The 16,947-nt window shown below is 42.5% G+C and overlaps 1 protein-coding gene across 3 annotated transcripts in view; it reads left to right on the forward strand.

Moving 5' to 3' along the window:
- The first annotated feature begins 7,444 nt into the window (after positions 1-7,444).
- The window catches only part of LOC146052837 (uncharacterized), a 147,664-nt gene continuing 138,161 nt past the window's right edge, over positions 7,445-16,947 (forward strand). For all 3 annotated transcript variants that reach the window (XR_014467700.1, XR_014467702.1, XR_014467701.1), the window contains exon 1: positions 7,445-7,596. The gene's annotated coding sequence lies outside the window, so the exon portion shown is untranslated. The remainder of the gene's footprint in view (positions 7,597-16,947) is intronic.

The following is a 16,947-nucleotide window of genomic DNA, read 5'->3' on the forward strand; positions in this document are numbered from 1 at the left end:
ACATGGCCATAGGAAGGAGTGTGTCTGATGCCCGGTCACCACATGAAGCAGACAGCTCTGTGAAGGCAGCCAGACTGCGAACCTGGCAGGCTGAATAAACCAAATGAGGTGAGGTTTCACTCTTGCTGGCTAGCTGCCAGCAATGTGGCTGCGGAACAATTTTTCTACTAATTGTAACTGAAACAAAAAAATATATTATTTATATATATATATACACTAATGTACGTGTGTATATACAGTATACATATATACACATATATATATATATATATATATATGCTGCTCACTTTTATCTGGTGTTAATTACATCAATTAACCCCACATGTGGGGATCAGAAGTTAATCATAACAAGTATCTATCGCTCAGTGCTATACATACTACAACAAATCCTCCCCATAACTCTCACTATCTAGGGCTGTCAAACAACTTATTATAAACTGGGCAAAGTAGTATATAAGTAAAAAACTCACCCATATCATATGTACGTGGTTAAAACATATTTGGAACGCACGCCGCCATTGTGGGCGGTCCCCTCGTGCGTGTCATCTCACAAACCAATCAATAACGCATTCTTTAATGACGTATATCCCCTCCGGGCAGCGCGTTATACACAACACGTTAGTTCCCATCTATAGACTAATGGAACGCACGGCGCCATTATAGGCGGTCCCACGTGCGTGCCAAGTTCCCGTGCCAAGTTTATGAACCCGGTCATAAATATATCTGAGTACACTCTAACTCCGGGTGAGGAAGAGTTGCTCAGTATGGGACTGGGATTTGTACCGATTTTTTCAAGGCCCAAATTTGACACAGTAATAGATCAATACAAACTGGGGCGTAAATTGCGATTGAAAGACCACTTCTGTGATACGGAAGAAGTGTCTAGTGAGGTACTAAATCAAGTCCTAAAAAAACCCAGCACTTATGACCCACCCACAACCAACCCAAACATCAAAGTATTCCTCAGAATGATTGATGTAGATCTGAAGGAGGATAAAAACAAAAACGTACACGACAACCTCACCCCTGCTCAGCGGGAGGCGGTAAAAACTCTGAAAAACAACAAACAGATAGTAGTACGCCCCGCTGATAAGGGGGGAGCTGTTGTCGTGATGAATTATTCTGATTATCATCAGGACATCTGCGAGCAACTGAAAGACACTTCTGTTTATGAATGTGTTCCAAAAAATCCGATGTATCTAATCAAAAGCAAAGTAGATATCCTCATCAACCAGGCAACAACATCAGGCTGGATTGATACGGGGATAGCAAATTTCCTGACAGTAGATTGCCCAATTTGTCCTATCATGTATACCTTGCCTAAGGTCCACAAAAGGCTGGACAGGCCTCCTGGCAGACCTATCATCTCTGCCAGGGGGTCTGTAATGCAGCCTATGGCGCAATTTGTGGACCAGGTATTGCAACCTGTGGTGATGGCAACCCCAAGTTTCATACGTGATACTCCTGATTTTCTTATGAAGATCAGCGACATCAGATTTACGGGGGATGATGTGGTATTAGCGACCATGGACGTCTCATCCCTCTACACGGTGATTCCACATGTAGAAGGGATAGATGCAGTGAGAAATAGATTGTTGAAGTCTAACCATACCATTCCTCCAATTGAATTTATCTGTACCCTTATTGAACAGGTCCTAATCAATAATCATTTTTTGTATGGTACTAAGTACTATGTCCAACGCAAAGGTACGGCCATGGGCTCTAACCTGGCCCCTGTATACGCCAACATTTTTATGGCGGAGTATGAAGAGAAGAACATTCTGAGTCCATACAAAGCATGTATTATGCATTACTATCGTTTCATTGACGACATTTTTTTGGTGTGGCAGGGAGGCATGGTGACTTTTGAAAAAATGGTCCATGAGTTGAATGAATTACGGTCCCCAATTCGCTTTACACACACAGCGAGCCTCACATCGATAGACTTCCTCGATGTGACAGTCTATAAGGATGGTAATAAGATTGGCACAAAACTGTATAAGAAACCGTCAGACCGTAACTCGCTACTGCACTACACGAGTTATCACCCAACAAATTTGAAAAATGGACTGCCTATATCCCAGTTCTTAAGGGTCCTTCGCACCAATACTGATACAGAAAACACGAGATGTCAGATTGATGAAATGCGAGAGAAATTTCTTGATAGGGGCTACTCACCGCAGATTGTAAAAAGCAGCTTAAAACGAGCTAAGGCAATACATTCAAGTGACAATAAAGACAAGCGAGTGAAGCCAAATGATCGCTTGATAGTCACAACGACCCATGATACAAGGGCATCATCTTTCAGAAAAAGCATCAAACAACACTGGGGGATAGTAGCATCTGACCCCAAGTTGAAGATGAAAAAACAACCGATGATAGCCTATCGCCGAGGTCAAAATTTACGTGATATGCTGATGAGACCTACACTGAATTTTAACGGATCCTCTGGCACTGAGTGGCTGAGACCCACACGGTTGGGTTGTTACAGATGCACAGGGTGCACCACGTGTCAGTCTATGAACACTGGTCAATTCTTTAACCACCCGCATAATGGGCAGAAAATCAGGATTCGGCACAGATTGAGTTGTACATCTGACCACGTTATCTACTTGTTAAAATGCCCATGTGGCCTGACGTATGTCGGGAAAACCGTCTGCGCCTTTAAAGAACGGATGGCTAATCACCGATCCAGCATTAGGGCAGCACTGACGTCAAAAACAAGTGATAAACCAGTGGCGCGCCATTTTCTAGAGAAAAAACATGCTCTCTCCTCATTGAGAAGTATCATAATCGACCAGATACCGACATTGAGTCGTGGAGGGGATCGAGCAAAATTACTCCTGCAAAGGGAGACGAGATGGATATACTCCCTGGACACCATCAGCCCTAGGGGCTTAAATGAATACAATTCATTTAAATGTTTTCTATGAAATTAACACTTTTTTCAAATTCTCTCAAAAGAATTTTTTCTTATTTTTTCATATATATTTTTTGTGTAAATGATGTTCTTTGATGGAATTCCTTGTGTTGGCTATTTGACACTAAATTCACTAGAGTGACATAATAAGCTTGGGTAACCATGGTCGCATACCACATCAAATTCTGGGTCTTTATAAAAGATAGGGACTAGCTTTGAGACTATTGGTTGTTGTACCTAGGTTATCATTAGGCTTTTTTAATAAAATATTATGTGCTTTATTGTTGTTTGTCTGGGGACTGCGATCCTGCTATATGCTGCTAACTAATTGCATTCATCTAAAACAACACCTCCTAACTTTCCTTATATATAGTTCTATGGTATGTGCCCTCTCATGATGGTAGATCTAGCATTTGTGGGTTAAATAGGCAGCAGCACATTGATATATAGACAAAGTGCAATACGATTACTAGACAAGCGCTGGTATTGTTTACAGATGACGCGCTTAGATACTGATATGCGTCCCCTAGCAACAGGCAGGGATTGGCCGCCGCATAGGACGCTGGAGACGCAGCGACGTCCTATTGAGAAGAGGACGTGCGCTACAGTGAGTGGAAGGGAACTTGGCACGCACGTGGGACCGCCTATAATGGCGCCGTGCGTTCCATTAGTCTATAGATGGGAGCTAACGTGTTGTGTATAACGCGCTGCCCGGAGGGGATATACGTCATTAAAGAATGCGTTATTGATTGGTTTGTGAGATGACACGCACGAGGGGACCGCCCACAATGGCGGCGTGCGTTCCAAATATGTTTTAACCACGTACATATGATATGGGTGAGTTTTTTACTTATATACTACTTTGCCCAGTTTATAATAAGTTGTTTGACAGCCCTAGATAGTGAGAGTTATGGGGAGGATTTGTTGTAGTATGTATAGCACTGAGCGATAGATACTTGTTATGATTAACTTCTGATCCCCACATGTGGGGTTAATTGATGTAATTAACACCAGATAAAAGTGAGCAGCATGTAGCATGAGATCAGTTGCCTTTTCTGTGAGATCCAGGACGCCATGATTAAGGGCCCAGTTGGGTCCGAAACGTCGGCTTATTTGTCATATCTGATGGATTAATAAAAAGAAGCATTGCCTTATAGCTGCTTGGTGAGTGCCCTGATTCTAAGTGACTTTACATTTGGACCATAAGCTGTGCTTGTGCGACTGGCGGGAGCACCTCCGGATAAGAACAAACTGAACCGTGAGTGCATTGGAAATTACAGTATATATATATATATATATGTATATATATATATATATATATATATATATATATATATATATATATATATATATATATATATATATATGTATATATGAGTCTGGCACTCCTCCTTAATTGGCAATAGTTGACAATCATGGGTCTGAAGAAAGGTAAATATATTGGTCACATAAAAATGTAATGTGACCACTACTGTATATTCACCTTTCTTTTTTCAGACCTATGAGTGCCACTGTAATGTTTTTAATTATTTATACTGCATTGGGAGTGCCAACGTCAACTATTGCCAATTAAGAAGGAGTGCCAGACTCTTATATATAAGAGTCTGACTGATTGTAGAACAGACATGGACATGTCACTCATCACAAATAATGACAGGCACAATGGTTAAGCCAACGTTTCAAAGCTTTACGATTAATTTTTAAGGTTATAGGAGACAAAGTCCTGTAACCTTGAAAAAGAAGCGTGATTCTGTTTCTCTTGCTTCCTCATGGGAAACCCCTTTGGGGGCCTGCCTATTTTCTCAGTCCCGGGCCCCACTATTTCTGGTGGCAGCCCTGGCCGCATGACCTCAGAACGAGGTGATTTTGGAAGTGTGCTGCCTGGCCCCGGCTACCAACACGAACAGCAGCTCTGTGAAGGCATGCTGGGCTCATCCGCCTAAGGTGAGGTCAGTGATGCCAGCAGGCTGCGGCACTATTTCTATAATAATTGTAACTGAGGCACAGGCTGTATATGTTTCTATGTAATGTATATCTGATTTTATAGATAGATAGATAGATATAGATACACGCAAGTCCCCGCTTGGCAACAAGCAATTTTAGTCACCCTTGGCAACAAGCAAGTTTAGACCCCCTTGGCAACGAGCAATTTTAGTCCCCCTTGGCAACAAGCTATTTCAGTCCCCCTTGGCATCAAGCCTGAAGCCCTTTGGCATCTCTTTTGTTTGGAAGTTCCTAGCAATGAGCATGTAGGTAAGTGGCACTTATGTGTCAAAAGTGTAATGGGCATTACGGTTTATTATATAGTATGTAATGGGCATTACGGTTTGTTATATACTTTAGTATATAATGGGCATCATGTGTGGCCTTATGTGTAATTGTCATTACGGCATGTGGCTTTATGTGTAATGGGTATTTCAAAGTTCACTAAAATGTGCAATGGGCATTACGGTGTGTGGTATAATGTTAGGCCGCGCCCCCTTTTCTCTGTGCAAGAGCCCCGCCTACTACAAATGGTGCGGGGGGTGGGTGCAAAACATGCTCTTGCTCCGGGCACCATGGCACCTAGCTACACCACTGGTCCTATTGGAGAAAGAGCGCTATATAAATAAAATTATTATTATTATTGAGAAAACCTACCTGTATGTGATCCTATCATTTACCAACTGACTCCTAATGGTGAAGGTCTACTAATCAACACCTGATCCCTTTCCTTCTGGAAAGAACACTTGGGAACATTATATTGTTGTATAATTTACTACATATCGTTTTTTTTCCTGTTTTGTTACGGTTTTGCTTTTGCCATCTTGGAATATTATCAAGAGATTCATCCACAACCCTGTGTACATTATCATCTGCAGGGAAGTACTATTATAGGGCTTATTTTCCATCTGATCATCACTTCCTGTATTGTTTGTTTCCAATACATATTCTGTTCTGCCTGTCTACAGGCTCAATTTTACAACATCACAATATACAAGCAGGGACAGATTGGGGGGGGGGGGGGGGGCTCGGGCGTTTTGTACCCCTGGTTCCCCCTCTATCTAGGGCCCCCTGTGGTCAGCATTTATTTTATTTTAGCTAAAGGTTTTGTGCATGGGAGTGGGGTAGTGCTGCAGCTTCACCTATGGGAGCCAAGGCACACTGACTCCACAAGTGTGCAGTGCATTACTGGGAGTTGACCAGTGAGACTTGCACAAGAGGTAAGAGGCTGAGATGCTTGTGCTGAGCTCTGATTTATGGAGCTCATCACATGCTTCTCAGGCCCATAGACGATAGCAGCAGCAGCATCATGGGAGGGTTTTAAACCAGAGGCAGCGCCTAGCCTGTGAGGTCTCCTACAGAGTAATGTACAGAGGGACACACACAGGCTTTTCATTTGGTGTGTGTGTGTGTGTATGTGTATATATATATATATTACTCCCCCACCCTGCAGTTACCCATTGACCAATTTTATACTGCCTTTGCACTGTGTTTTGACAGTGTAATATTCTCCTCGTGCAGTTTGCAGCCAGTAATGGCACATGGGAGCGGGCCTCCCTGTCTAAAGTGACCCCCCCCCCGCCCCCCGTAGGCTTAATCCACCCCTGTATACAGTGTCATACAGTATATATAATTAATGAGCAGTCTCTTTGTTTATCCTAGTTACATTGCGTTGCCACAAAGATGCATTTTCGGGAAAAAAAATCCTGCCATAAGCAGAATTGTAATGAACCTTATAGTCCATTGCTACAGGCATTCTGTGCTACATGCCATAGCGAGATATATGAGGACACATCTGTAATTGGATTGGATGGGAAAATGTAAATAAAACTTAAATATATTTTTTGTTTCATTATGGGTCCCATCCACACGATATCACATTATGCTGGGCAAATTCTCAACTATGGAAACCCCCCAAAATACTTCCAGATATGGGAGACTCAACATGTACAATTATTGTAAAATAAATAGGGGTATATGTATTGCTCATTCACTAGTTTAAGGGATGTTTATAAATGTATTCATGCTGGGATAGTTGCCCTGATAAGCTTATCTCCATATAATAACACATGTATTTTTTTCGCATTTAGTAACTTTGCTCACATTTCCACAGCTCTTTCTATTCCAAAGAGCATGCCATCACCACCAGAAGATGGCATCAGCTAGTGGCGATAAACTCCTAAATGTTATGCTTGGTATATAGGAGAAGACAGCTGCTCTTATGAATTAACTGTCTCCTGTTAAATAAACCTAGAACCTAAAAGTGAGTTGTTCATGCAGAACTAGCCAATTGGAATGTGAGTTGTTCATGCAGAAGTAGCCAATTGGGAGGGGAGGGGAGGGGGGGGGGGGGTTATGGTTAATATATAAGCTAACATGGAGTGGAGATTTTCTATTAGCTCTATACAATGTACATGGATTAAATGACCACAAATACATGCTTTGTACCAAGATTTTTTGTTGAAATGATTGTGTAGCTACAGTAGGTGTGTATATTTTATCAATAAGTTTTTAAAATTTTTCTCATATTTTGTCACATTTTAGTTGCCCAACTTGAAGCAGAATCTGTGCATACTTCCAGTGATGTCAGTGATACAGGTCACACTGATGGTCTCACATTCCAAGCTTCTGCCATTGCTGCAAGATCATCAATGCGAATGATGAAAGTGACACAGAAACTGGATTCAGTTCTGGTATGTTTCGTTATTTCTAATAGCTTTAGTTAATCTTTGAAGTTCCTTCCATGCTGTATGTAATAAGTAATGTACAAGCCTCTACCATTGGTAAGAAAATTACAAAAATAATGTGTACAGTATATGATTTGGGATTTTTTTGCTTTAGAATATTTTCCTACAAGCTATGAAGTCATGTTCTAATATCTAGGGCGAAATGTAAAGGGTGCGATTTTTAGTCATGTTTTAAAATCGCACATTTTTGGAAAAACCCCGAAATTAAATAGGGTGCGATTTTTTTTTTTAAAAGCAAGGGGCCAATAAATGCCCCGCATGCTGGGACTTGTTGTTCGACTGTAAAAAACTTTTTTTTTTCAATTAAATTTGACACATATCAGCCCTTCATCCACTGCTTAGGGACCCCGGGGACATTGCCGGGCTTCAGCCCTGGATGGGTAAAGCCAGGAGGGAGGGGAACACATCCCTTTATTGAGGGGGTCCCCACTCCCCCAGGTACCCCATCCAGGTACCCCAGCCACGGTGCGCATGGTACGGCCAGGGGACTTTGCGTAAAAACGTGTCCCCCGGGTGTGGCATGACACCACGGGCTGTTGGAGCCCAGTGCTGGTTCCAAAATATGGGGGACCCACAGTTTTTTTGTCCCCTGTAGTATTGGAACAAGGACCGGCTTAAGAGTCCGGGGCTGGTTTCAGAAATACAAAGGACACCTACACTTTCTGTCCCCCTGTATTTTTGGAACCAGGTCCAGCTCAATGAGACTAGTTATGCTCAAGAGGGGGGACCCCACGCCATTTTTATTTAATTTAAACTTTTACACATTTTTTAAGACAGAACCATGCACATATTTTAATGATCTGTGCGTGGTTTTGTCAAATTCGTCAGTCAGAACCTGGTGTATTGTTTTTGTGATTTTTAGTAACCTTTACCAAAAATCGCACCCTATTACATTTGCGAGTTGTATACTTTATAATGGGAAAACATCTGGATGTGAATTGAAGGGTGACCAAAAATCGCCACTTCAAAATGTGTTAATTTCGTGGCAAAAAGTGCAATTTTTACCACAATTCGCACCCTATTAAATGTGCGATCTTTGGAACATGTGCGAATTCAGACTTTTTGACCAAAAATTGCACATATCTAAATAATTGCACCCTATTACATTTCGCCCCTATAGTCCTTTAGTGGAGCAGTGTATCTTTTATTGGTGGTGGATGTTCTCCCTTATGTTGCTGAACACTAGGAACAATCTCAGGGTTATACAGTGGCGTAGCTACATATGTGGCAGACCTTGTGGCGGGTTGGGGGAGCAGCGCCAGTTGAGTCTGCGGTGGGCACCACTGGCTGAACTGACAGGCGTCCCAGGCAGCAGTGAGCGCTTCGCTGGTCCCGCCCTGTACACATCTAATGCGCTGACCCAGTGCTGTGCATATGAAATGAGCAGGTCCCACTCATTACATATGCACGGGGCGGCGACCCGCTCATTAAATATGCTTAAATATGAAAATATTAGACCTAGACTACGTACTGTACAAATACTGTAGCTAACGTATGTCATATAAAGAGGTTGGTGGTTAAAACTTCTGATAATTGCAGCCATCGCTCATCACTTCTTAAAATACTGTATAATAATGGCTCCTTTTGAAATCAGGCAAAGCCATCATTATTGGTACAATAAGCATGTTGCTCAAAATGCAGCAATGTCACTTAGATCATTTGATGACTACAGAACACATACTTTCTGGTCATTTTAATATAATAGATTAGGAGTGTATCGCCCGAAAACATCTGAGGGAATTCCAACATGGGAGCCAATGTTTTAAAGCTATATTTCCATAGGACCCAGAAATTCTATGCTTAGCAATGATTGCATGCAGCACAAATATTGGAGTACTTGAGCATATACATACTGGCCCCTATACTCGCCTACACACTTAGCACAGATCGCCCATACACACACATTGCTACGTGTGTATGGGTGATCTAGCCGCATGGAAGCACAAGGGCTATTTCCCTAGCCTGTATCACTCAGTATTTAGGCTAGCAGAAATCACCCCGTGTGGCTTAACTTTCTCTCCACCTCTGTCCCATATGCAGTACAACATGGTTTTGGCCATTACAAAAAAAATGTTCTTTAAGATACAGACTGAATTAGGCCCGGTATGTGGCACATGTGGGTTCCGTTCTGTATCATGGTGTAACGGTAGTCTATGGGCCAACAGGAGCATGGTAGACCCTGTGGTATGTAGGTCAAAATAATTGAGCATTTCCACATGGTCGCGAATCCATCCAAGAGTTATGAAATATATGCCGTAAATATTTTCTAAATCTCTTCTGAAATATCTGTATTATATAACTACAATCTAGCATCTTTTATACTGTCTATATATCCAGATTCATGTCAAACTTGGTGTTTCTTTGCTGCAAATGTTTTCATTCTAGCAGTTTAGAGCTAAGAAATATTCCCAGCAATTACTTTATGTAACTTTTATTTGTTCTAGCTGAAAGTTGATTAAAAAAATTGACCATGCATATGTAGTATCAATTCCTGCAGATCTTTTTTACATCATTTCTGCTGCTGGCTATACAGGTGGTTTACTCAAACTTCATTCCAACAAATACTAAAAAGAATTCTAAATTCACTGTGTTAATATCTGAGATGTGAATTCTTCAAATGTTAATTAATGATAGCCTACGGTTATACTAGTGCTATTTTACCCAGGGCTGTTTTAGAATTTTTTGAAGATTTTGTTCTGCTGTATATTTACTATACTATGCCTTTCAATAAAACCAATCAAATATTTTTTTTAACAGATTGAATCTCCCACTATCTAGTTCTTTCATATTTAGAAAAATCTGGGTCCGAGCAAAAATGTAAACGGTTCGCACCCATTTCTGCAACATACACATTTGGCAAAGAAAGCAATTGCCAGACTAGGCATACACATGTAGGCAGAGATTGTAAGTGTGGGCAGATTAATCCATACTTTAATGGTTCATTCTTTTTGGGCAGTAACCATGTGAATGTCTGCTGCTGGTGCACCTAAGAATTTGACATGTAACTTTTAATATATTGGTTAAAATAGTTGCGAAAAATAAAACCACAATACAAGACATACAACACAGTGTGATTAAAAATCTACACTCAGTGGGCCCCCAGTCTGTTTTTCCTATAATCAAAAAAGTAGCAGATATGATAGCTTCACTTGATCCCCTGGTGTGTATGGGCAATGACAATCTCGTGAATAATTGGGTGTTTTTACTTTTTGTAAGGTGCCGCTGCACCAATTTGTTGCTACAATATGCAATGTAGAGATTGTTGCTGGATCCGGGTGTGATCCCGACTCTGCTTAATTGTTCACAGCGGTATTGATAGCAGGCTGTGTGGTCTGGCTGGCATAACGGGAGAAGGGGTGTCAAATTGCACCGCTGTCTCCCCTGTTGCCTTACACACGTGGGTCCGCTTAGTTGGCCCTGGGACAGTGGTGCCACTCACGAGCTCCCAACACGTAATGGTGTTAGCGGGAGACAGATGGTATCGGCTGTCTAGGCTCCGCCGTTTCGCTAGTGCGTTGAGTCTGATGCCAGATACCACACTACTAAGTGGGGGAATCTGTATGTTACGGAGACCCGGGGGCGCTCGGCTATCTAAACGGATCAAAATGCAGTATAAAGGAAGCTTTTTGCGAAGCGTACGCAGACCGCTATCACACTCAGTGTGTGTGTCCCCAGTCCCTTTCCCTCCATATACTGCATTTTGATCTGTTTAGATAGCCGAGCGTCCCCGGGTCTCCATAACATACGGATTCCCCCGCTTAGTAGTGTGGTATCTGGCGTCAGACTCCACGCACTAGCGAAACGGTCCTACATTGGCGGAGCCTAGACAGCCGATACCATCTGTCTCCCGCTAACACCATTACGGTGTTGGGAGCTCGTGAGTGGCACCACTGTCCCAGGGCCAACTAAGCGGACCCACGTGTGTAAGGCAACCGGGGAGACAGCGGTGCAATTTGACACCCCTTCTCCCGTTATGCCATCCAGACCACACAGCCTGCTATCAGTACCGCTGTGAACAATTAAGCAGAGTCGGGATCACACTCGGATCCAGCAACAAACTCTGCATTGCATATTGTAGCAACAAATTGGTCCAGCGGCACCTTACAAAAAGTAAAAAAAAAACAATTATTCACGAGATTGTTATTGCCCATACACACCAGGGGATCATGGGAAGCTATCAGATCTGCCAATTTTTTATTATAGGGAAAACAGACTGGGGTCCCACTGAGTGTAGATTTTTAATCACACTGTGTTGTATGTCTTGTATTGTGGTTTTATTTTTTGCAACTATTTTAACCAATATATTAAAAGTTACATTTTATGTGTCAAATTTTTGGGTGCACCAGCAACAGACATTCTTCTCTTTTCTCTTTTAAATTGCACCTTGTATAATATTTGGGGCCTGTCAGATTGGCCAGTACCTTGGCCTAATAATTTGTTTCATTTAGGTAGGAAGATTTTGAAACCGCAATGACTGTTGGTGCACATCTTGCACAGGCTACATTGGAGGAGGTAATTGTAGTCTTTAGTGAGGACAGTTCAGTGGAGTGGAGAGGATGGAAATCAGACTAGAATGGGTCAAGCAATGAGTGAGAGAAAAGAAAGTAAGTAAGTAAGGTGGTTGTAGACACAAAAGGTTGTTTGGAGGCACAAAAGAGGTGTGAGACGGGTCAGTAGTTAGAGAGGGTATTGCAAGAAGGCCGAAGGGACAGTGGGGCAGATGTATTAAGCTTTAGCAAGAGATAAATGCAAGGGTGATAAGGAGAGATAAACGTACAACCAATCAGCTCCTTACTGACTTTTTTCAAACACAGCCTGTAACATGGCAGTTAGCAGGTGATTGGCTGGACGTTTGTCTCTCTTTATCAGCCTTGCATTTTTAGCCCCAGTGCCAGATGAGAGGGAGATATTGAGGAGGTGGGAAAGTTGGGAACAGGCAGAAGGAAAGAGGTAGTGGAGGAGGCAAGAGGGGATAGGGTCAATGGTGAGGTGGAGAGGGAGAGGAACAGATGCCGACCATGACTTCCTCACCAGATACATGGGAGAAAGATGTCTGTGTAGGCAAGAGAGATTGGGTGGGGCAAAAGGAGAGAGGAGGTAGCTGCTTGCTGGGTACATGAATTGATTTGGACAGGCGACAGTTGGTTGACAATAGTCTCATCCACTTTGATTATAGAGGGTAATGAGGTCTTTAACATATGCACACAAAAATATATTTGATTTTACATGAAACAGAAACACATAATCATAATATACTCACAAAACTGCAATACACAGTTCTTAAAAAAGAAACACACCTGAAGACAAATACAGAATGAAAAACAAAACAAAACTCATCACATTTAGCAATCACTTTATATTTTTCTCCTTTAATACCACTTTTACACTGATTAGCCTGGTCACACCTGGGATTTTCTACCTGGCTCCAATGCGGGTGCATCCCGACATGTGCCTTTTACACTGGCATCTCCGGTGCCGGAATAATTCAAGGTGGGTGACGTCACCGGAGGCAGTTCCTAAGCCAGCGCTGGGAGATGAGATCAGCTCCCAGCGTCGGATGTTTCATTGTTGTGAATGGGTCTTTTCAACTCTGTCCTTTTACACCTACAAGCCGGGTACCGGGTGTGACACAGTTTGTGACCCCACGGGGTAATACTTTCCTACAACTTGATCCTCCTTTTACTGTTATACTCCTTACAAACCCACCAAGTGAAAGTTTTACTGTAACTTTTTATATCAGAATCTCAATCAGCTTTATTGGCCATGTATACTTGCGTATACTAGGAAGTTGATTTGGATTGCTGTGCAACAGCCAGTTAGCCAGGCTTGACTACCTTCCTGGAATGGCCGGGAACCTCCCGGAAATCGGGTCCTTCTCCCGGCCCCTGGGAAGGTGGGCAAGTCTCCCACTTTGTGGTAATAGACCCCGCTCCCCTCATGCCCGCTGGTTTAATTACTGGAAATCGTGTGTCCACGGACAGGGGGCGGGGCAAAAATTACACGTTCGCTGAATTTAAGCCCCGCCCCTCTCCGCGGCCCGCAAATCACAGAGTTTTCTGGCATGGGGGTGGGGCCAAGTGATGTCAGCCTTGCTCCCGCCCCCCCTGACTTGTTGCCTCTCCGGGCTTCTCCCGGAGAGGTGAATTTGAAAGTAGGCAAGTATGCAGTTAGCTACAGTGAAACAGTGACAGTACAGATATGCATAACACCTACAGGTATACGCTAGATATACCCTGGGGATTATAGAAGCAGAGACAGCGCAGTTATCACTCAGGGAACACATAGCTACGGAGCTGCACATCACCTAGGCAGCCATTTAGTGGCGCCACAGGTCACCGCAAAAAGCCAGGTAGGTAACAATATAAGCAGAGACAGTACAGTTATCACTCAGTGAACACATACCTGCCGAGCTGCACAGCACCTAGGCAGCCATTAGCGACGCCACCGGCCGCCGTAACAGCCAGGTAGGTACAGTTAAACAGTGACAGTACAGATATACATAACACATAAAGTTATACGCTACTGGTCATCGCAATAGCAAGTTAGGTAACAATAAGCAGAGACAGAAGAGTTATCACACAGGGAACATATACCTGCTGAGCTGCACAAGGCCTTAGTGTCACCACTAGTTGTTGCAGCAGCCAGTTAGGTAATAATATAAGCAGAGATGGTACAGTTATCACACAGATGACATATTCCTGCCAAGCTGCACAGCGGCTAGGCAGCCATCATCGCCGCCACTGGTCACCGCAACAGCCAGGCAGGTAACAATACAAGCAGAGACAATACAGTTATCACAAAGGGAACATATACATGACCAGCTGCACAACGCCTAGGCAGCCATCAGCCATATGTGATATCATTGGGGCATTTACAGAAGTAAACAAAGTTGGTGAAAACAAAAATATATTCTTCAAACTGTTCTGCTACTGATCATCTATATCATGGGTACTCAAACTATTTTGCTCTGGGACCCCATCAGACAATAAAAATAATGACAGTTTCTGCAGAAGGTCATCACATCACATGTGTGGTCAGCTGAAAGCACATACATGACAGCAATGTGGAGGCACAAAATGATTGGAGGAGTCTAAAATAACAGACAACTCAACAGATTTTTCAGAGTCTTTGATTCACTGACTGAGATTAGAAAAGTCATCAGCCTGATGGTCAGCAACATGGAGTCACAGCCCATTCTGAGAAGGTCGGGACCCACTTTGGGGTCAGGACCCACAGTTTGAGAACCACTGATCTATCTATATATTTATATATGTCCAGTGACCATGAGTCTCCGAAACATTGCCATCTGCTGGCAGAGTGTGAAACTACATCTCTTTCTCACACATGCACAAACATAGAAGGTAGCAGACTAGCTTTCTTGTGCGAAACATATACATTCATTTAGGTAGTAGAGACATTTTAAATGCAGCCATGCAGCCTAGCCATGAAATATCAAACGTGACATGACTTAGAGAAGGTTGCTTAAGATTAGAACAGTTTCTTTTTAGGGGTATACATGCTAATGATTATAAAATTATATTATAATTGTAAAGTATATGTTCTTTTCCTCATACATCTTGTATATATGAATAGATTTGTCAATGTACTTCCACATTTGGTACCTGTGTGGCGTTTGCCTTTATAAATAAGTCATTGTTCCACTGTTATGGAATGGTCTCAGGCAGGCTGTGTGACAGGTGTTCTCTGGCAGCAGTCTTTGCACAGGTGCATTCACAGTGTGGGTGTGATGGTGGGAATTCAGCCAAGAGCAGCCATTGCTATAGAAATCCACAAACAGTCCTAGTCAGGAGGGATGTGCTATGTAAACAAAGGCAATAGGGGCAGCTAGCAGAAATGAAAAATTGCTATAAGAAGAGGAACTACAAGGTGGATGGTTATTGCTCATTACTGAAAGATCTAATGCTTTACATATTTTACTGGTTGTCTATGGCAGGTATTCAATGCTGTTTGCGAGTGGTGACAGCGAGCAGGGCTTCCTGCTCGCTGTCACCACTCACCCTGACAGCATTCAACACCACCTCCGCATCCGCCAATTCCCCCTCGCTCCATTTTTTGAGCGAGGGGGAATTGGCGGATGCGGCTCCAGAAGCAGCGAGACCCGTGGCTAAAAACTGCGAGTTTTCTGCAGCAGCCGCGGGTCTCGCTGTTTTGGGGAATTCTCGCCGTCCTGCTTTCTATTTTACAACTTTTGCTGGGACCATCATGCAATAGTCTTCAACCAGCAAGACAATTGGTCAAGAATGTAGTCAACATTTTTATATTTTACAACTTTTGCTGGCACCATCAAGAGATAGCCTTCAACCAGCAAGACAATTGGTCAAGAATGTTCTTGTTATCAACTATCTGTGGCTGTTTCTGCAGGTGTTCAATTAGACATGGATGAGGAAGGACCTCAGTAAGTTATGAAGAGCAAATTAAGTACTTATGCAAATTAGTTCAGAATTGAGACCATCTGATTGGGTGATGCAACTGTCGTTCAAAATAAGCCATTCTGATTGGTTTATGTACTGTCATTCAACAGTTTTCTATTTTACAACTTTTGCTCGGACCATCATGCAATAGTCTTCAACCAGCAAGACAATTGGTCAAGAATGCCCTTGTTATCAACTATCTGTGGCTGGTTTTGCAGGTGTTCAATTAGACTTGGATGAGGAAGGACCTCAGTAAGTTATGAAGAGCAACTTAAGTACTTATGCAAATTAGTTCAGAATTGAGACCATCTAATTGGGTGATGCAACTCTCATTCAAAATAAGCCATTCTGATTGGTTTATGTACTGTCAGTCAACAGTTTTCTATTTTACAACTTTTGCTGGGACCATCATGCAATAGTCTTCAACCAGCAAGACAATTGGTCAAGAATGCCCTTGTTATCAACTATCTGTGGCTGGTTTTGCAGGTGTTCAATTAGACTTGGATGAGGAAGGACCTCAGTAAGTTATGAAGAGCAACTTAAGTACTTATGCAAATTAGTTTAGAATTGAGACCATCTGATTGGTTGATGCAATTGTCATTAAAAATAAGCCATTCTGATTGGTTCATGTACTATCAGTCAACAGATTTCTATTTTACAACTTTTGCTGGGACCATCATGCAATAGTCTTCAACCAACAAGACAATTAGTCAAGAATGTAGTCAACATTTTTCTATTTTACATCTTTTACTGGGGCCATCATGCAATAGTCTTCAACCAGCAAGACAATTGGTCAAGAATGCTCTTGTTATCAACTATCTGTGGCTGGTTCTGCAGGTGTTCAATTAAACTAGGGTTAGGAAGG

This window comes from Crinia signifera, unplaced genomic scaffold (genome assembly GCF_055691185.1).
Source record: "Crinia signifera unplaced genomic scaffold, ASM5569118v1 HAP2_SCAFFOLD_129, whole genome shotgun sequence".
Taxonomy (NCBI): domain Eukaryota; kingdom Metazoa; phylum Chordata; class Amphibia; order Anura; family Myobatrachidae; genus Crinia; species Crinia signifera.